This window comes from Anoplolepis gracilipes, chromosome 10, assembly GCF_047496725.1.
Source record: "Anoplolepis gracilipes chromosome 10, ASM4749672v1, whole genome shotgun sequence".
In the NCBI taxonomy this organism is placed as follows: Eukaryota; Metazoa; Arthropoda; class Insecta; order Hymenoptera; family Formicidae; genus Anoplolepis; species Anoplolepis gracilipes.
The window spans coordinates 9,712,794-9,735,337 of NC_132979.1; the positions used below are offsets into that span (position 1 = coordinate 9,712,794).

Genomic DNA, 22,544 nt, shown 5'->3' on the forward strand with positions numbered 1-22,544 from the left:
TACAGCGTTCGAGAACCGTATATCAACTGATGCGATAATCAATATCAATTATATCGAACCTCGCCAGTTTCTCGAAGACGCGAGTGATATCGTGCTCGAACATGTGCAAGACGCTATCAAAACACACTGCAGTGTGAAAGTGAATACTGTGTTTAACGGTGAGTTTGTGGCGGGTGAAAAGCACGACAATAAAAGTGTAAGTACAAAAAACTGTAAACTATTTCGTACATCTGATTTACGCGAATGGTACAAGCAACGTGTTATCGAGCCCACTTTAGCATCTCTCGAAGAATTTCAAGAACGTGATAGTGGGTGGGCATTATCGCGTATACTTAATTTGACTGTAAATATAAATAAATATAATCCTATGCGTGCGGGATGTCATATTATATTACTGCGAAAGATAATGATGAAACGAGCGGTAGTTAACGTGCGATCCAAAGACAATGCATGTTTTGCATGGGCAGTGACTGCTGCTATGTATCCCGCTGAAAAAAGCGTTGAACGAGAATTATCGTACCCGCGTTATACAGATGTACTAAATCTTCGAGACATTGAGTTTCCAGTGACTCTTAATCAAATTAAAAAGTTTGAAATTAACAGCAATATTTCAATCAATGTGTATACCATCGAAAACGAAAATATTGTTCCTGTTCGTCTTTCGGAGTAAAAGAGGGACAAGCACGCCAATTTGCTCTACATTCAAGATGCGCAAGATATAGGACATTTCGCGTGGATCAAGAATTTATCCCGGCTCGTGAGTTCGCAACTCAATAAACACAATGGACAAAAACATATCTGCGATCGGTATGTATATTTAATATTATTGATTTTTCTTCAAAATATATAATTATTATTCCTATTTTATAGATGTTAAAATATATATAATTATTATTTCTTTTTTTATTAGATGTCTACATTATTTTTATTCGAATGAGAAACTACAGTCACATACTGTAGACTGCGAGAAGATGAATGACTGTGCTATTCGATTACCGAGTGATAAAGATAAGTGGCTCGCTTTTAACAACTATAACAAGAAGGAGCAGGTTCATTTCGTCGTGTATGCCTACCTGGAATGTGTTTTGAGAAAGACGGACAAAGAAGAAGCAGAAAAAAATGTATACCAGCATCATCAAGTGTTTAGTATCGCTTATTATGTACATTGCTCGTACGATAATTCGTTATCCGCGTATCATTCTCGTCGCGAAGCCAATTGCGTTGCATGGTTTGCTGAAGAATTAAAAAATTTAGCAACGCGCGTGAAAACAAATTTATCTACAAATCTTCCCATAATAAATTTGACGCGTGAAGAATTGGAAAAGTTTAATAGCGCTACTCAATGTCATATATATGAGAAACCATTCGTGGAAGACGATACGCGCGTACACGATCATTGTCACCTCACTGGGCGGTACAGAGGTCCCGCGCATTCAAATTGCAATCTAAATTATAAGGAATCCTTTTATATTCCAATTATTTTCCACAATTTATCCGGTTACGATTCATATTTTATAATCAAGGAAATAGCGTTCAAAGGAAGAATTGATCTACTTCCGATAACTAAAGAAAAATACATTTCATTTACGAAAGATGTTAAACTTACGGAAGACAAATCACGAAATCACATTAAATTACGTTTGATCGATTCTTTTAAATTTCTCACAACAAGTCTCAACAAATTAGCATCTTTTCTCAGTAAAGATAAATTAAAAATTTTACAATCTGAATATCAAAATTTGTGGGTAGAAGACTGATTTGTTAACGCGAAAAGGTGTCTTTCCGTACGAATATATCGATTGTGTAGAAAAATTGCACGATACATGTTTACCTCTGCGCGAATTATTTTACAGTTCCTTGACCGATGACACAGTATCCGAGAGCGATTACGCGCACGCCGAGACTGTTTGGAACCGATTCTCCATTAAAACGCTAGGCGAATATAGCGATCTATATTTAAAAATTGATGTCTTGTTATTAGCCGATGTTTTTGAAAATTTTCGTGACAATTGTATCAAGAGTTACGGGCTCGACCCTGCGCATTACTATACTCTTCCCGGATACACGTGGGATGTCATGTTGAAGCATACAAATATTAAGTTTGAATTGCTCACTGACATCGATATGGTAATGTTTATAGAACGAGGTATACGCGGTGGTTTGAGTCAATGTTCCAACAGATACGCGCATGCTAATAACAAGTACATGCAGTCATACGACCCATTGAAACCGTCATCGTATCTAATGTATTTCGATGTAAATAATTTATACGGATGGGCAATGTGTCAACCTTTGCCTTACGCTAGTTTTCAATGGGTCGATAATATATGCAATTTTGATCTATCATCGATCGCGTCCGATTCGCCTACAGGCTATATCCTCGAAGTCGATCTCGAGTACCCGCAACATCTTCACGACGCGCATACTGACTTACCGTTTTGTCCGACACGTGACAAGCCACCCGGCAAGAGAGAGAACAAGTTGCTCGCAACCTTATACGATAAGAAACGATACGTAATACACTACCGCAATCTGCAGCAATGTACGCGACACGGTCTTCGCGTTACAAAAATTCATCACATATTACAATTCGCGCAATCTCCATGATTACGTACATATATTGAATTAAACACGCAATTTAGAACAATGGCGAAAAATGATTTTGAAAAGAATTTATACAAATTAATAAATAATGCAGTTTTCGGCAAAACGATGGAAAATATGCGCAATCGCGTAGATATTAAACTTATAACAAAATGGGAGGATAGGTACGGCGCAGAGGCAATGATCGCGAAACCAAATTTTCATAGCAGGAGCGTTTTTTCGGAAAATTTAATCGCTGTGGAATTGCGTAAACTCGAGGTGAAAGTTTTACAAACCAATCTATGTAGGTATGTATATACTTGATGTATCCAAGATGTGTTTGTACGAATTTCATCACTATTACATAATTCCAATGTACAAAGAAAAGTAAAGTCATGTACACCGACACGGATAGTCTCATATATCACATTGAGTACGAAGACGTGTACGAGAATATGAAGCGCGACATCGGCAAGTTCGACACGAGCGACTATGCGGTATACAATGCATACGGTATACCGCTCGTGAATAAAAAGGTACCGGGTCTGATGAAGGATGAAAACAACGGTATGATAATGACAGAATTTGTCGGGCTTAGAGCAAAAATGTGTGCGCTAAAAGTAGATGATAAAAAGAATACGAAAAAGGTAAAAGGTGTCAAGAATAGCGTTGTCGCGAAAACGATAACATTTGACGATTACATGCAGTGTTTGAACGAAGGAATTGAAATGACGCGACAGCAATCGACTATAAGATCAAAAATGCATAAAGTATACCATGCGGCAGAAAAAAATTGCTCTAAGTCCACACGATGATAAACGGTATATAATACCTAAAAGTATCGATACGCTACCATGGGGGCATTACAGAATACCGTTGTAAAAAGAAAAAAGTGTATATATTTGAATATTATATATATTTATTGTTACGTCCTGTCGGCTCCACGTTTTTCCTCCCACGAAATGAACAATAATCGTCCGATCGGTCACAAAAAATGGATCGCGCAATAAAAAAGAATCGTTATTATCAAATAATGTTTAAACCTACTAAAAACGATATCTAAATAAATACCGGAAGGGATCAATAACGAAATCCTCTAAACAACGAAACAGACAAACACAGCTGCATAATCTTAAGAAAGAAACAAATAATGCCTCTACGCACTGTCGGCTCCACGTTTTTCCTCCCACGAAAATGAAGCAATAATCGCCTGACTAATCATAAAAGGGATCGCGCGACGAAAAATATTTTAAAACATTGAAATCGATGTTCAAAGGAAACGACCGGAAAGGATCGATAGTGAGATCCTCTAAATGAATAAATCAACAAACACAGCTGCATAATCCTAAGAAAGAAACAAATAATGCCGCTACGCACTGTCGGCTCCACGTCTTTACCTTCTATAAAGATAAAGCAATAATTGCCCGACCAGTCATAAGAGGGCCGCGGAACGAAAAAAATGTTTTAAACATTGAAATCGATGTTCAAAGAAATGATCTAAAAGGACCGAAAGCGAGATCCCCTAAATAAATAATGGATAAAAACAGCCGCATAATCCCAGGAGATAACCAAATGAAGAATCTCCAAATTTCCTAAGAGGCCGTACAGAGCCCACCAATCAGCAACAATCAAAAATAAGGAGGAGAAGGATCTCACCGAACGACAGCTTTTTACACGTCAAAATCTCAAAAATACTCCTGCCCAAATTGTTAACACGCCCTCAAGATTTAATATAAAAAGGGAAGACTCGCGCATTACGAACATCCAAAATTTAAATCAGTTGACAGTACAACATCAGATTCATTCGGCACAGATTTTTCGGTCGTTCGCTGACTCAAGCAATTCGTTTACACTACGGGAGTTCCGATTACGTCTTAAAACCTATTAGAGTCAGTGCTCAACAAATACCACCCGCCGAGTAAGACCACAACTACACCAGCAGCTAAAACGCAACCAATCTGCCTAAGTAGTAAGTTTAATTTCTTTCTCTTTTGTTTCTTTTCTCTCATCGTCTCCTTTCTCCTTTATTCAACCCTGTTCTTTTACTAAGTATGCCTAAAATCGCGCCGACCCGCCGATTCTCGCGAGCCAACCGAGACTATAGATCGGACGACACGACCGTGTGCGAAATCGCGCCATAACATACATAACACTGTTCGTAAATCTTTATTATTATTATTTTTTTTCTTATTATAAACTATTGTACAAATACCAACCAGAATAAAATCTTTAGACTCGCACTCGTTCCCCTTTTTTTCTGGTTGATGACCTCCGTACTTTTGTAACACCCGCGATCCACACACACAAACACACACACACTCATACAAATAATTCTAAGGCGGATTTGATAATATCAATAAAGTTATATGTATAATGGTAGGGATCAATTGAATAAATGTTAATTTAAAAATTAAATAATCGGTAAACTTATTTAACTCCCTCACTCCCTCCACGCGAAAGATCACACAAGGTCCCGTCCTGCGTAAAAGAGATTCGATTCTCTTACCAAAAAGGGACCACCGAGAGAGAGTGTTCGCATAACAGAGTAATAACCGTCGTTTACCTGTTTACTAACCTGCAGCTCGCTCGACCGAGTCACTCGTTGATAAGACTTTTGACATCGGAACAGTTCTTGTTACGCCCTTCCTCTGACCCATCCTTTCTACGGGCCTGGACGTAACATTATATATATGTAAACTTTATAATATTTGTTATACTTTTACAATACATTATTTTTATGTATCCAAGAATTCCGTAAACTATCGAATCCCAACCATTTCACAAAAACTTCATCCCCTCTCTTCCTCAATATCTTTTCCACAAGATATATATCGGGATTAGCAACGCGTTGTAGTTCGTATTCGTAAAATCCACCGGCGACGATTTCCGCGCGAATCTTTTAATATATATGTCACGGGATTAGTTTTCTGTATCTTAACAATTTCAAACACTTCGGTGGTCCAATTTGGTGTGTAGCCTTTTTCGAATAAAGTTTTGAATTTACTCATACGCACCTAATCGCCTATTTTAAATTTCGCCGGCGCCGCAATCTTTACGTTGTTGTACATCGTATTTAAAAGTTTCTCCGCGACGGCTGGAGTAACATCGACAGGTCTCATACCGATAGTGCGATGTTTTTGCGTATTGTACTCTTCAACGAGTCTCGATAGTTCGTCGATCCACTTGTAGTTTCCATTGAGCGTAAACATTTTCCACATTTTATTCTTCAAAGTACGATTGAAGCGTTCCACGATCGAGGCTTTCATGACGGAATGTGTCGAATAATGATTAATATTGTGTTTCTTCATGAGGTTTTGTACATTTGCATTGTAAAATTCTTTTCCTTGATTGGTTTGAAAATTTTTCAGGCATCTCGCATCGTCTCGAATTATCTCTGCAATTGCATCGGCCGTCTCGCTTCCACTTTTACTCTTGAGCGGTACGACTCACGCATACTTGCTCAACACATCGATAACAGTGAGTATGTAATTGTATCTCTTGCTGACTCGAGCATACGGACGCATCTGTGGCATCTCGACGATGTCGGCTTACCACAGATCATCGTATCCCCGCACTATGACGTGTCTTCGGGGAAAATTTTTTCTCGCTGGCGCGTGCAGTTCATTTACCAACTGCCGTCTCTCCAAACTATGTTGATTCTTTGTTTTGCCAGTTTTTCTCGATGGTCGTTTGTTGTTTGCTTTTTTATCACTCATTTGCGTTTATCGTCCTTTAATAACCGTTCTTTAAGTTCCGTTTTTTCTATGTTTTTTCACGTTTTCTGACCCGTTCTTAATCCGTTCTTGCGTTGTTCACCGTTGTCCTTCACCGCCGTCCTTCACCTATTTGAAAATCGTTCTTGACCCGTTCGCAGCTTTTTTCACAGTCGTTTTTGACTCGTTCGTAGCCGCTTTTGATCCGTTCGTAGCCTTGTTCACAGACATCTTTTGAACGATCGTAGGAGTTCTTGAGTTGTTTGTAACTTTGAGTGTAGCCATAAAGAACGTGTTTGTAGCCTTGTTCGCAGCCCTCCTTGAGATGCTGATAGCCTCGTTCGAGGCTGTTGTTGCTGCTGCTACTAGGTCGTTCACTACCACTGCCACTCATTGTAGTTAGATAGCAGTTCGGTAATTCTTCGTAGCTGTTCGATAATTGTTCGCAGCCGTTCGATAATCCTTCGTAGCTGTTCGATAGCCGCTCCTAACCCGTTTACTGATGCTCATTTAGGTTGATAGCTGTCTCTGAGTTAGCGTTAGCCGCACGTTGAAGTTTGTTTAACGCAATCTGTAATGCTCGCACGTCCTTTTCAAGCGAAGTAAGCTTCTCGTCTGATTCTTTCTGTCGATTCATTAATCTTTTAACGCAGGACTGCACGTACAATTTGTTTACGGCATCGGTGTCAGCCTCAGGTTGCGCTACACGGCGAATCTTATGCGACCTCGCATCGAAGTCTGTAACGACGCGACACAGAGCGTTTTCGTGCACATAACTTTTTACCAATCTATCTCAAGAGCCGTTTGTACCGGTTGCATCATTTCTTGAATCGAATAAGCCAAATTTGTTGATAGGCATTTTTTTCCGACGCTTCGTAAAGTGTCACGCGACGCTGATCAACTGATTAGTTTTGTCGAGACATCATTCAATTTATAATAAGACCATCTTCGCGAAGTTCTTCGATAATTGACATGATTTCATTGTCGTGAGCATTGTTACCGGCTCGACGCGAAGCATCCAGTAATCGCAGACAATCTACCAACTCGTTTGGATCGTTCCAATGCACGTAGTCGATCTTATTGTCGTTTAGAGTCATAGCGCGCGGTAGTATACCTTTTCCAGCTTTTCTGTTAGAAAATAACGGTGCAATTACATTTTTATATTTATATCCTTTAGTCCCTAATACTGGATTATGTGCTTTGTTCCCATGTTTATGCGCATTCGTCGCTAGTAATATACTTTTATATTTAAGCAAATCATCTTTGGTGTATATTTCATCGTCGGGGATTTTTTTTGAAAATTAATTCATAGAGACCCGGCGTTCCCGTATATTTTACTTCATTGATAATTATATTATCATTTTTGTCTACGTCAAAATGTTTATCACCGAGGATTATTCCATCGTTAGAAAACTTAATGCCATACACATAATCCATAGCTTTATCTCTATCTTGATTCATAACAGTTAGTATATATTTTTGTCCGAGTGGACCTAAATGCTCTCGAAATATGTTTACACCTGCGGACGTTTGCAATTCACGTTGAACCGTTGTAACCAACGAATCGGGTGTAGTTTCAAAAATTTCGTCGGCGGGTGGTTGCTTGTACGATAATTGACGCGGTTGCGCAATTTTTATCTGAGTAGATGTATCCGGTATCGTTCGTCTTTGATTCTGTGTAGAAGTAATCGGCAAATCATTTAATGAGACATTTAATCGTTTTTGCTTTGAGCTCAAATCATTAAATGAGATTCTTGGTTGTTTTTTAACTTTAATAATTTTCTTTTCTACATGATCTTTTTCGAGTATATCAAACGGCTCGTTTTTCGATACGTCGGATTCTACATCGATGGTATTTTGAACAAGCTGTTTTAGAGGCTCGCTAATCGGCTTAAACTGTTTCTCCAACGCTATATCTTCCTCAATTTTACCAGTTTTTAACGCGCGATATTTTTTACGAATTGACTCGCTCGTCTGTGCAATTTTTCGCGCAATCTTTTCACGATCACTGTTATCACTCATGTTTTTTTATGTAGACATTGCTCTGTCAATGTTTCGATAGCAACTGATCATTTTACGGTACCGCAAATTCATTAAAACCTCTTCTGTAACGTCCATTGCTCATTGAACTGTCTTTGTCAATTACTAGAAATCCATACTTGTGCTGCCAACATTTTTGACATAACACGCTAAAATCATCGTACGACATGTCAGTATTTACATGATCGTTGTACACATGTCGCAAGTTTGTACCGTCTTGTTTAAATAAAATCAACAGATTAGCATTGTCGCGTATAAGATGCTTGGGTATCTTGGCATACGTTTGACAGAGATAGAAACAATCGACGCTTGAGTGTCAACCCATTGAGAAGTACTCTCTTATCGTATCTTGCTTGTCACATGCCACGTCATCAAAGATAAAAACCAAATTCGGAAGCGCCTCTCTCGATGGAATGACATCGCTGTTATTAGAGAACGTAAAGTAACCAATTTCATCTATCGATGATAGTAAATTTTCCAAATATTGATATTTTGGTTGTTGAAGCGATTTTAAATATATGTATAAATTTTCAAAGCGTATGCCGTTTGGACTTTCTATCAAGCTTATCAACAAGTTAGTTTTACCACAATTCGAAGGGCCGCAAATGAGACCGCGTATTGTATTCGATAACATTTTTCCATGTTTGTGTATTTCTTTTTCAGTCATTAGCCTATTGTCAAAATTTGTTACTTTAATTACCGTTGGTTGTAGCACGAATCGTATGACTTGTCTAATCAGACTTAACGATACTTTCCTAGGAGGAGGAGGGGGAGGAGAGCCTATTTATAGATACGCATCAAATCGAAACCGCTCAGTATGAAACATGTTTCTTTCACTGTCGGATGACTGTGGTATTCTCAACCTTACCTCACAACAGTTACGATATATACCGAAGATTATTTTATTGAAACAGTTTGGTCGTTACGTGGAACGTCTGTGGGATAAACTTCCGGAATACATAAAGGCGGATTCGGAGGTTCAGACCTATCGTCGCTGTTATTAACATTACAATCGACCGTACGAACACACATTGACGGTCCAGCGCCGATAATAAAAAATTGTTACGAATGTCAGCGAAAACCGTAAGAGGCTGTGGTCTGTTGAATCGCGCGATAAACGCACTCCCTATCGAATTACATATTCCTGGATATCAGTTTTGCGGACCGGGAACTCGTTTACAAGAACGATTAGCTAGAGGCGATTGAGGCATCAACCCATTGGACGTCACGTGTCGTGAACACGATTTAGCTTACTCGCGAAGCAACGACCTCGGCAAACGACACGTAGCGGATCGTATCTCGCGCCATACAAATACGGACGAGGAGTCTCAATGAGAAAGAAGAAAAAAAAAAGTCAAAGAGACATTAAAAATGCCAGAGGGTGCAACTACCAACGTACAACTGCTACAACTAGCAAAATGTATGCGCATTCCGTATTTTAGAGATGTTTTTATGCGTGACTCATTAGCGATCGGCGGTATATATCAAAACGAGAGCGGCATCATAAATTTGGATAACGCTAAAGGCTCGGGTACTCACTGGGTAGCGTATGCAAAGAGAGGGAATCGCGCTATGTATTTTGACAGTTTTGGCAATCTTCGTCCGCCGAATGAATTGATACGATATTTAAGTGTGTCAAAAATAGATTATAATCACATATCCTATCAAACTTATAATCAGCATCTGCGGACAATAGTGCTTTACAGTTTCTCCGAACGGTCGATGCACGCGAATTTAAATTTTAACACATACACATTATAAGTATGAAAACACATTTTGAATAAAAATTATATATTAAAACGATATATATTAAACATATATATCGCTATGTGTCTTCTTTATAAAATCCTATCCTTCTTCCTGTATATTATATAATAAGTTACATTTATATATATTTTTTAATCGAAATGCGTAGTTAATCTGAGCTATTATATTGAAAATGTGTCAAGAATATTTTTAATATCTTAATAAGTTACGTTTATATTTTTTTACTGCAGCCTTCTCCTTTGTTCTCTCCTTTCCTTACACTTCATACTCTCCTTGTCCTACGCCTATAGCGCTGCCTTTTTCCCACCATCATGCTCTCCTTGTCTTACGCCTATAGCGCTGCCCTTTTCTCACCATCATGCTCTCCTTGTCTTACACATACAGCGCCTTCCTTCTTACACCACGTCGTACTCTCCTTGTCCTACGCTCTATTGTGCTTACAGTTTCTCCGAGCGGTCGATGCACGCGAATTTAAAGATATACATTGCGGTATTTAACTTAGTATTCGTTAAACAGTTTGGTCAACATGTCTATGACATTCACGCTGACTGGGAAGAGCAGCGTTCTCGCGGCAAATTACTCTCCCACCGTAGATTTAAGCGATGATGAATACGAGCTCGGTCTAGCGGATTTTGAGAGTTATCAAACGATATCGAACGTGAATTCCTCTAATAATAAATTTTACTTTGGCAAAGACGATGCGGAAATTACGATTCCCGAGGGATCGTACGAGCTGCAAGTGATACATGAATTTAAAAAAAAAACAATTTCACGAAAACGTTCGCAACACACAGATCGTGATGGTGGTAAAAAACACACTGACGACGACGATGACTTTGAGGCTGGAGAATGGCCTATAATGCTCCGCGCTAATTACAATACGATGAAAAACGAGATCAAATGCGCCTACAGAATAAATTTTAGCAAGCCTAACAACATTGGATCGCTGCTAGGATTCTCGAACCGTATATTGCAGCTGCAAAAATGGTACGAGTCGGACATGCCGATTAACATTATCAACGTGAACATTATCCGCATCGAATGTAATGTCACCGCGGGTGCGTACAACAACGGTAAACTCGTTCATACGATACATGAATTTTCACGAGGGTACCACTAGGATATAAGATATCGGAAACACCAGCGCACATCATTAACCTACTGATCATCGTACGGAGCATTACGGATTTAACGTTACGCGTTGTCGATCAGGAAGGACGATTACTCGATTTTCGAGGAGAAGAGATCACCATTAGAGTGCATGTACGACGGCGGCAAAATTAGCGTGTGATGCTCGTGTTGAACGGATCGTAAGACGTGAGAAACAACACAATCTTTACGATGCCCGCGACAACAACAACAACATCGAGATTTGCTAATACGCAATCATCTTGCACTAAGAAAAAGAAATTGAACGCATCAAACGTTGCATTTTTACAATCTTTGGGATTCGCGGTGCGAAACATTTGAACGATGACTGACATTCTCAACATCATGGACGAACCGATCTTTGACGATCGCATCGTCAAGATTGAGACTCACGCATACAACCCATTCGCCAACACAACGTTCGGACACAGTGACGAGATAAGAATACCCATACAACAACAGGATCTGTATACATTGCCGTACGAGAGTTTCTTATACATCGAAGGAGAATTGAAGATAAACAATCTAACTGACGGATCTAATGTAGTACTGCAAAATAATTGCGTAGCATTCATGTTTGACGAGATTCGATACGAACTCAATGGCGTGGAGATTGATCACAACAGAAACGTGGGAATAATAAGTATGCTCAAAAACTATGTAACAATATCGTCCGAAAGAAGCGTGATTATGAGAAATGCTGGCTGGAGTGATCCAACTACTGTGAATGGACACTTTAATTTTTGCGTACCGCTCTACATGTTATTGGGATTTTGCGAGGATTACAGACGCATAGTAATTAACGTTCGTCACGAGTTGATCTTAATACGATCGCGCAATGACAACAATTGTCTGGTTGGAGCTTCGGCGGTGGAGCCTGTGATCAACATATTCAAGATACAATGGCGAATGCCACATGTGCTGTTAAGGGAAATTAAGAAGCTGTCTATGCTGCGCGCTCTGGAAAGCGGACGCTACCTCAGCATGGGTTTTCGCTCGTGGGATCTGTACGAGTTTCCGCTGTTGCAGCGTACAACCAAGCATTCGTGGGCCATTAAGACCGCGACTTAGCTGGAGAAACCACGATACGTTATCTTTGCTCTGCAGACAGGTCGGAAGAATGTTATGCTCGAGGATATGAGTAAATTCGACTGCAAATTAACAAACGTGAAACTTTATCTGAACTCGGAATGTTATCCGTACGACGACATGAATCTGGATTTCGATAAAAACAGATGGTCGATTCTATACGACACATACGCGCGTTTCTGGAAAAACTATTACGGATACGAGTACCTCGAACCGAGCCTCACCGTCTCACTGTTTCTACTTTACGGTCCGTTTGTAATCATCGATTGTTCTCGACAAAACGAATCGGTGAAAAATGCTACCGTAGACGTAAGAATAGAATTTGATTGTAAGGAAAATGTGCCGGCAAACACTACCGCTTATTGTCTCATTTTGCATGATCGCGTTGTCGAATACAATCCTCTAACGAACGTAGTACGTAAAATTACATGAATCAACACGAGCAGAAACGCTCGTCTTATCAACCAACCAACGTTCGAATCTTCTGTAAACGAAATTGGAGAATCGCATACTGGATCATATAACATAAAAACTTGCGATACTCGATGATTAACGTCAGTCGTTCGTCGTCGTAGTTCTCGCTAATATCTTTTCATTATGGTTGTGCCAACGTTTGTGGATCTTCAAGGATTTATTATCGATAAAAAATTTATCGTGAAAGAAATTGCGATTCTGACTCAAGGATCTGTACTGTCTCATTATATTTTTACGAGTTTTACACCATTCCGTTTGTTCACGAGGTCTGAGAGATCTCAGGTTGCATGGTTGGTTGGAAAACATCACAATCTGCAATGGGAAGATGGAAACGTTCCATATTACATGGCTAAACGTTTAATCACTGAGGCTGTGACGTTGAAAGATGCATCGTCTCGAGTGTATGTCAAAGGACATGAAAAACGAGAATGGTTGACAAATTTACTGGAAGACAATGCGAGAATCGGTCTTATTATCGAGACATTGGATAACGACTATGATGACGTTCCTGCTTTAGATAAATTAGATGCTACTCTGCGTTGCGATAGACATGTACGAAATTGCGCTTTACAAAATGTATTTAAAATATTCAATTGATGGTCGAATTATCATCATGAAGGTTCAATCAACCCATATTTACATTAAAAACTAAAGTTCAAGTATTATTTTCTATATTCTGTAATTATATTTTTTTAATTTTAAATAAATTTGGAATTTTTATACATTTATATTTCTTTTACTGTCACCTTCTTTCCTTACCATCATGCTCTCTCCTTTCCTTACACATCATACTCTCCCTGTCCTACGTCTATAGCGCTATCCTTTTCTCACCATGCGCGCTCTCCTTCCTCTCTATTCTTTCTCTCACCATGTGCGCTGTTCTTCCTCTCTATTCTTTCTCTCGCACCCATATCTCCTTTTCCTACCATCATGCTCTTCTTTTCTTATCGTCATGCACTCCTTGTCCTACACATACAGCACCTTCATTCTTACACCACATCGTACTATAGAACGCCTGATTATATTTATTATTTATATTTATAGTCAAATATACATGATAATGCCCACCCACTATGCGAAACGTTATTCTTTAGCGCAAACATTCGTACTGTCGGCGCGTTATTCTTTAGCGCAAACATCCGTACTGTCGACGTTCTGTTTATGTTATCATTTAACCAAAATATTATCTCTCGCTTTGTCGTATACATTTGTAACCGAATATTTAAATCGATTTCATCATACGACAGCCGCACACACGGTGCTATAACTTTTGAATAGTTTAGTACCGCATAAACTACAACGCCTTCGGTAGTGCCATGAATTCTGTAGTGCAATTTTTACAAAATCGTGAAATTGGTTTACCAAAGACTTATACAAGATCGATAAAACTGTTTTTCGAGATCCGTGACGATATAGATTTTTTATGTGATGTGGTCAATGAAAATACTGATATAGAACTTATGCAATTTGAAGATCCTGTTGTTGCGGAAATAAAGTATCTTCAAAAAGAGAGGCTGCTACAGATAAAAAGAGAAAGAAGGATAGACTTTTTAGAAGAAAGAAGAAAGTGACTTGTACATAACTCATTTAATACACACACATGTGTTGAAAAAAACTGAAAAAGGCTCAAAGGATCTTTTGTCTATCGACCTCGCTGCTATACATCCCCAATTTTTCTTTCCCGAGACGTTGGCTAACTCCGTTAGAACTTTCATCAAGACTGTGAACGACTAAAGTGTGCAAGTTTTAAGGATGCCACACCACGAGATGTGTTCGTTAGTGGATATAATTTTTACTCAAAACTGGCGTTATTTGGTAAGGACGATGAGGGACCTCGCACATGAATTAATAGAGTTGTGCTAAATATAGTAACATTTAAAAACGTAAGTATTTACTTTTTTTAATAATATTGGTACTAATAGCGTTACTAATAGTACTAATAATAATGTTTTTTTACAGTACGAGTCACAGGCTGATATAAAAATTAAGGGATTTGTAAATATTTACAAATTAAAAGGATGTTCCGGCGCCACGAGAGAGAGTTATACGCATGGGTGCGTGATGATCTTTGGGGTGACATTCCCAAGAACCGGAAGTGTGAGGAGGTGACTCCTTAGTTTAACGAGGATCGTTTTTGTTTGCGGAAACTCTTTGGTGAGCTTCCGTATGAGGTGTGGGAGACAGAGGAACTGTGGCTCCGCGAAACTCTGAAGGAGGACTCCAGGTCGTCAGATGAGAGAGACTCCGAATAGATTGTGAGTATTTATAATTTTTATCATTTTAGAAAATATCTTTAAAGTACTAATAAAAATGTTCATTTCTGTTACAGGCGCAGCTATGACGAGTTCCCCTGGCGCCTCGCCCCTACAGATTTTTAATTTTTTAAATTTTCTACTACAATTTCAATTCTTTTTTAAATTTTAAAACACACATACACACACTTTATATGTATACACATACACACTTTTTAAATAAAAATTTATGTTAAACTCATTTATATACAGGGTGTCCCAGAACAACTTTCCGTCCGTAAAATGACGTATTTCTGACACAATTCTAAGACAATTTTTCCTTTACCAAAATTTGATTTGAAGCGTAGTTTTTGTGTTATAAGCAAAATTAGTTAGCAAATCACGCGTCGAGTATAGAAGGCAGGCAGAAGCGGCGCGGCACACCGCGAGCGCGGGCGCAGTTGACCGTCCGACGGGTGATTACCGCCGCATGAGTCGCTAACTATTTTATCTTATAGCATAAAATTATGTTTTAAATAAAATTTTGATAAAGAAGAAAATGTCTTATAATTACGTCAGGAATAAGTGTTCCTTAAAATAACGTTGGACGCTGCGATCAGCTGATTGCTACACGCGATGTGTCTCTCAGCTGAGCCGGAAAATCAATATATCGATCAGTCTGAAGTCGTTGACGACAATGTCGATGACAATCGAAGGAGCGTCGCCGTCGCGGAGGCGGTTATTTCTCTCTCTCTCTTTCTTTTACTCACTCTGTCCCTTCTTTTTATGCACACATTCAGACATACACACATCGCGTGTAGCAATCAGCTGATCGCAGCGTCCGACGGCCGGCAATCCGGAAGAACTTTTGGTCATTAAAGTAATGTTATTTTAAGGAACACGTATTTCTGACATAATTATAAGACATTTTCTTCTTTACCAAAATTTTATTTAAAGCATAACTTTATGCTATAAGATAAAATAGTTAGCAACTCATGCGGCGGTAATGACCCGTCGGACGGTCAGCTGCGCCCGCGCTCGCGGTGTGCCGTGCCGCTCCTGCCTACCTTCTATACTCGACGCGTGATTTGCTAACTATTTTTGCTTATAACACAAAAACTACGCTTCAAATCAAATTTTGGTAAGGAAAAATTGTTTTAGAATTGTGTCAGAAATACGTCATTTTACGGACGGAAGGTTGTTCTGGGAGACCCTGTATATATATATATATATATATATATATATATATATATATATATATATATATTACTTATTTGCGCCTTCTTCATCTATCCCATCCTTCTTCCTCTTATTATTAATATTAGATATAATTAGATAATAAGATATATAATAAAATAACATTTAACATTATAAAAAAAACTTAACATACAAAAATTATCTTTTTCTCGCGTACGCCTTAGCCTCCGCTATCCTCCTTCCTCTCTATTCTTTCTCTCGCACCCCATAACACGCTCTCCTTCTCGCTATCCTCCTTTCTCTCTATTCTTTCTCTCGCACCCATATCTCCTTTTCCTACCATCATGCTCTCCTTTTCCTACCATCATGCTCTCCTTTTCTTACCATCATACTCTCCTTTTTCCGATCATCATGCACTCCTTGTCATACACATACAGCGCTTTCCTTCTCACACCACGTCATACTCTCCTTGTCCTACGCTATATAGAACGCCTATAGCACCGTCTCCCTCTAACGCGTTGCGAACGCCTATAACACCGTCTCCCTCTAACGCGTTGCGAACGCCTATAGCACCTTCTCCCTCTACTACGTTGCGAACGTCTTCCTCTACCGCGTTGCGAACGTAATTATTTATTGCAAATATACATTATGGATAAATAGTGGGGTGATTATTTTATCTATAACAGTTGACATTCCTCTCTCTCACCATCAGACCTCCGCAGTCAGTCGGAGAGGACACTCTCTCCACGTGCGGAACCATATGTATGCCCCCCCTTAATCAGGGGGGTTTTAGTACCACCCTTCCCCCTCAATCTGGGGGGACATTTGGTACTCGCCTTCCCCCTCAATCTGGGGGGACATTTGGTACCCCCCTTCCCACTCATATCAGTACCGGGGGCTGAAGTAATCAGTTCCTCGCTTACCTCACCCCCCGCTCAGATCCCTGTATTAGAACTCTCTTATTATATCTTAATTAAGATCATATATTATAGAATCATAAACTGACGTAGAATTACAAAAATTTTAAATAATCACATAGATTCTGTGCATGCGTGTGCGATATACGATTAAAATAATGTTTTATAATTAGCGAATAATACGCTTTTTTTTCCAGATATTTTTATTGGGTAGAAATTGTTGATTTTGCATTTAATCGTAAAGCAATGCAATCGGATTTTAATGGAAAAAATATAAAACCTTTTTTTAAGAATAATTCATGTTCCTGTGCATACAAAAAGCAATTGAAAAACGTTATCTCCATTCAGGTTGATTACACGAATATTGACAAACCATTAATGTACTAGATATGTAAAGAATCGAAAAATTACTTAATTGCAACAGACATATATGTTGTAGTTGCAACCTGATTTTAACGGTTCAAAACAATAAAATGTCTTTTTCATATTTAACAATTGACAAGATAAACCTTTACTTGTACACTAGTATCAATAAAACAATCTACATTTTAGAAAAAAAGTATGCACTTCTGGAAAACAAAGAAAATACATTAAAATATGCTCAAAAAGTTAATATTTCAGATGATTATATAAGTGAAATCATAGCTATGAGTAATTCTGTACAACTATATAAAACACAAGGTAAAATAAATGAATGCTTTATGATATCATGTATTTATTTTGTAGAAATGTTTTCATAAATTTTTGAAATTAAAAATTTCAGTAAAAACTTTTAAGTAAAAATATCTATGTAATACAAAATCTTTTAATTACTTTGTTTAATTTGTTCCAATGCGTTTTATGCTTGCTCATTTTTGCAAGTTAAATTGATATTAATAATTATGTAATTACCTTTGACAATTAAAGCTTTCCCAATTGATACAAAATTATGCTATGGATAAATCCTGAGCTGGCACATGTTCCTGATTTAATAGGTACATGAAACTTTATAGTCTCGATAAGTAAGCATTCCTGGCGCACTTAAAACATTCGCTTTATTATATAATAACACAATATACAAGTTTTGCTCCTAGGACCTGTATTAGTTAAATTGAGAACCTGTGCGAGCAAAGATTTATAGAAAAGATGTGTATAGATTGGAAAGTTTAATTGTCAAAAATAATTACAAAATGACTAATCAGACTGATATAAACGAAGATTGGAATTTATATTATAACGGAACAAAAAATTACTATTAGATAACTACAAAACAAATAAATCAGAAATATCAATTTTGTGTAAGAACTGAAAACAAAAGCTTTGAAGAATCTATTGTAGGAAGTAAATCAAGCGAAATCATTGATTTAACAGAATCTATCGGAATATCTGTTACGCAATATCATCTAAAAATTACATTAACAGTCGCTGGTCTTGTCATTGCTGTAATTTGTATTTGCTGCTTGTATTATTGTAAGTACATTTGATATAAATTTCGGACTTTAATTGCAAATTATTTTAGATTTATACATGTATAGAGAGTTCTGTTAAAATTAGTTTACTTGTTGAAAATTATTTTAAGTTTTTAATACATAAAATTAATAATGAGTATATCATAACGTTATCTAACAGCATACCGAAAATGGAAAGAAAGTAATAATGAACAAGTTTCGCCTTCAACAATGAATGATATCGAATTAGCAACTTTAGACGAAATACCTCAATCCGGGAATGTCCAATCTAATGCGATGTACGCTTCTAGATTGCAATTGATTCGAAACAAACTTACATTAACCATAGTCGAAAAAAAAAAAACAAATTACTCTAACAAAGCTTGTAGGTAGTGGTGCGTTTGGAAAGGTAAAAAAATAATTTTTTATGGCTTAAATGTATTCTTGAAAACTTTTGTTAATTTTTTAATCAGAAAATTTTGAAATTAAGACTTAATTATTTATTATTTTTTAATAAAGAGAATTTCTAAGTTCAATTTTTTTGTAAGCAGTTTAATAATTTAAATTTATTTCTAACGTGTATTTTATCAACTTGTGTTGACTATAAAATATCTTGCAGGTTTTTCAAGGAACTGTTAAGGATTTAAAAGAGCCGGGCCCAATGCCTGTCGCTATAAAGATGCTACGCAGCTATGCTTCCTCGCAACAGATAACGGAATTTTTGCGAGAAGCTAAGTTTATGAGTCATTTTCGCCACACGTATGTTCTAAGATTGTTGAGCATCTGTATAGACGGGGATTCACCATGGCTCATATTAGAATTAATGGAAGTTGATTTACTGACATATTTGAGAGAGAGTAGGACATTCCAACCATCAAATTCACAGGCTTTGCGACTGCAAGACTTATTTGTCATGTGCGAAGATGTTATGTGAGGTTGTTGCTTTTTAGAAAAACTACACTTTGTGCATAGAGATCTCGTTTGTCGAAATTGCTTAATATCCTCGAGAAACCGTGAAAATCGTATTGTGAAAATCGGTGACTTCGGATTAGCTAGAGATATTTACAAAGATCAGTATTACCGCAAAGTAAATATACAATTATTTAATATACATTATTTAATAAATAAAGTAATACACTTATAGACACGTAAGAGAAAATAAAACTTTGTTTTCTATTTTTACATTGTAATAATATTATACATTTGTAAATTGATTTGAAAAAAAACCATTTTTATTAGTATAGTATATGTAGAGAAAATGACTTAACTTTAACTGCACATATTTCTAGTTTTAAAAATATGTGAATGCTTTTGGCAAAAGAGATACTGCGCTAAAATTATGTTTTAGAGAGGAGGAGGTTTACTTCCTGTTCGCTGGATGGCACCAGAATCTTTAGTGGACGGAATATTTACTTCACAAAGCGATGTTTGGGCATTCGGAGTGCTAATGTGGGAAATTATGTCATTAGGTGAGCAGCCTTATCCCGCCAAAAGTAATGACCAAGTATTAGAGTATGTGCGCTCGGGAGGCAAATTGCCGAAACCTCTCAACTGTCCACCGACATTGTACGAATTGATGCAGCATTGTTGAAATGTGGCGAATGATAGACCAAACTTTGTGTTTTGTCTCAATAATATTGTGTCTTTGAGAAACAGCACAAAAGATGCGACACTTAGCTCAGTTGATGTTATCAGAAATGGAGAAATAAATTAAATTGTAATTCTTTTATCTGCATATCATTACATAGTGGAATAAATATATTCAAATTGATTATATAGATTAAAGATAGAAGATTGCAAAATAATAAAAATATTGTTTTTACTTTTGTTATATTCTATAATACATTTACCATTATATTAAATTATTTGTTTTATTAATTACAATGTGATTATATTAATCGGATATAATCGATTGTAATATAAGGTTAATATATACAGTGCAAAGATTGCAGGGTAAACTCGGATAAGATGGCCATAGTTTTTTAAAATGCAAAAAACATACATTTATTTATGTTATTTTTCAATAGTGTTTGACATATTATCTTCACTGAAGCTTATATTACGTAATATCATCGAAATTAAAAGGAAAATATTTAATAGAAATTTTATCAAAATAGTACAACATAAGCATTGGCTATCTTACCCAACTTTTAAGGAAAAGATGACCATAGTGACGGAAAGATGACCATATAATATTTATAAAAAAATAGTGAAAACAAAAATAAAAATTATAGGTCATATAACAATTTGCATATCCTTATAATATGTCTAACGTCGATTACAATAGTTTAACTGTAATTTATTCAATGTTGTAACAGTTTTTAGTGGACAAAAGAAAAACTTTGCAAGTAGTCAAAAGTAAAAATATGATATAAGATTCACAATATCGTTATTTCGAATAATGTATGCACATAAACTACTGTAAATATCGATTTTCTTTGATAATGACTAAAAAAGCGCACTATGTAGCGATTATTGAAAAAATTACAGCCTATGGCCATCTTTTCCGTATGGCCATCATATCCTAGTTTGCCTTACAAAAATGCTTTTTTGTTAGATGATTTTATATTTTCACTTCGAGAGGATAGGGTTCCTATTTAAAAGCTCGTAGTACTACTTATGGGCACTTATAGAGTACACAGAGAAAAATTTTATATTAATTTTTAGTATAATTTTAAATCATATTTTACTATTTTTTGTATTATTGGTAGATTGTTAGTGGATCATCATGACTTTATAAAATATTTTATAATACATAATATATTATATATTATATATTTATAATATATTATATATTTATACATAATATTTTATAATACATTTACCGAACATATCATTTATCATAGTAAAAATTCGTATGCAAAGTTGTAAAATGTTATATTACTAAACTTCAATTTTTACAATTGATGAAGATTGTAAACCGAATACTTATGTTTTCTTTTTTTTACTTTCTTTACAGTACTTTCTGTTATTCATGATATTTTTTTTTATTCACAATACTTCTTTTACGAATCTAATGATAAAGAAAGCTTTGAGCCAAAGAGGTGCTGAAATGTGCAGATCTTGTCGAGTAACAATTAAACGCACAACCGAAGCTAAAAGTATACACACAAACCCGTCGTAAATTTATTGTCAATCAAAAAAAAATTTATCACATAAAACGTTTTGCGTATCACATGTCTGGTTCTCGATTGTATGCGTCAGCATCTTATTTTTTTCCATCCTTCATCATAAAGAAAATACGTCCACAATCGAAAACTATGTATATGTATGTGCCACATATATGTGTATGCAGTTGTGTTTCTACATTTTCTCTATTTTAATTTTAATTTTAAATTTTGTTTAAATCCAATTTTAAATAATTTTAATTTTAAATTTGTCGGAAACTACACATTTCCGCAACTTGTAGTTTCAATTAGATTCAATTGGTATAACATACTTTTAAAATTTCATCAAAATCGGAGTAGTATAATAAAGTCTCACCAAAAATTAAAAAAAAAATAGAGTATGATAAAGTAGATAGATAGATAAATAGATAATTTATTTTGAATCCCCTTGGGGTTTTCAACTCTTACATGGTGCTTTCCCGGGGACCACCAACCCCTTACAATCTCCCTCCTTTCTCATTCACATACCTATTTACAAATATACAAAATTACAAATCCAAAATTTTACCCTTGTCCTTTTCTCTGTATCCCCGTTACTTTCTCACCTCTTGCTATCTATCCTTATCCCCCTCTCCGCGAACCTGGCCATATACGACCTTACAAAATTGTTCCCCACTCCCTCCCTCACGACCCATCCTTCTCTCTCTCTCTCTCTCTCTCTCTCTCTCTCTCTTTCTTCTCCTGCTCCTCTTCTCCATTTCTCCATCTCCTCCTTTTCCTTTCTCTTCTCTTCTTTTCTCCTCTCCTCTTTCTACCTTCCTGCTTCTCCTCTCCCTCTCTCTCCTTTCTC

General features: G+C 36.8%; 1 pseudogene; it reads left to right on the forward strand.

Moving 5' to 3' along the window:
• The first annotated feature begins 266 nt into the window (after nt 1-266).
• LOC140670360 (uncharacterized) lies at nt 267-20,178 on the forward strand (annotated as a pseudogene).
• Nucleotides 20,179-22,544: the final 2,366 nt, after the last annotated feature.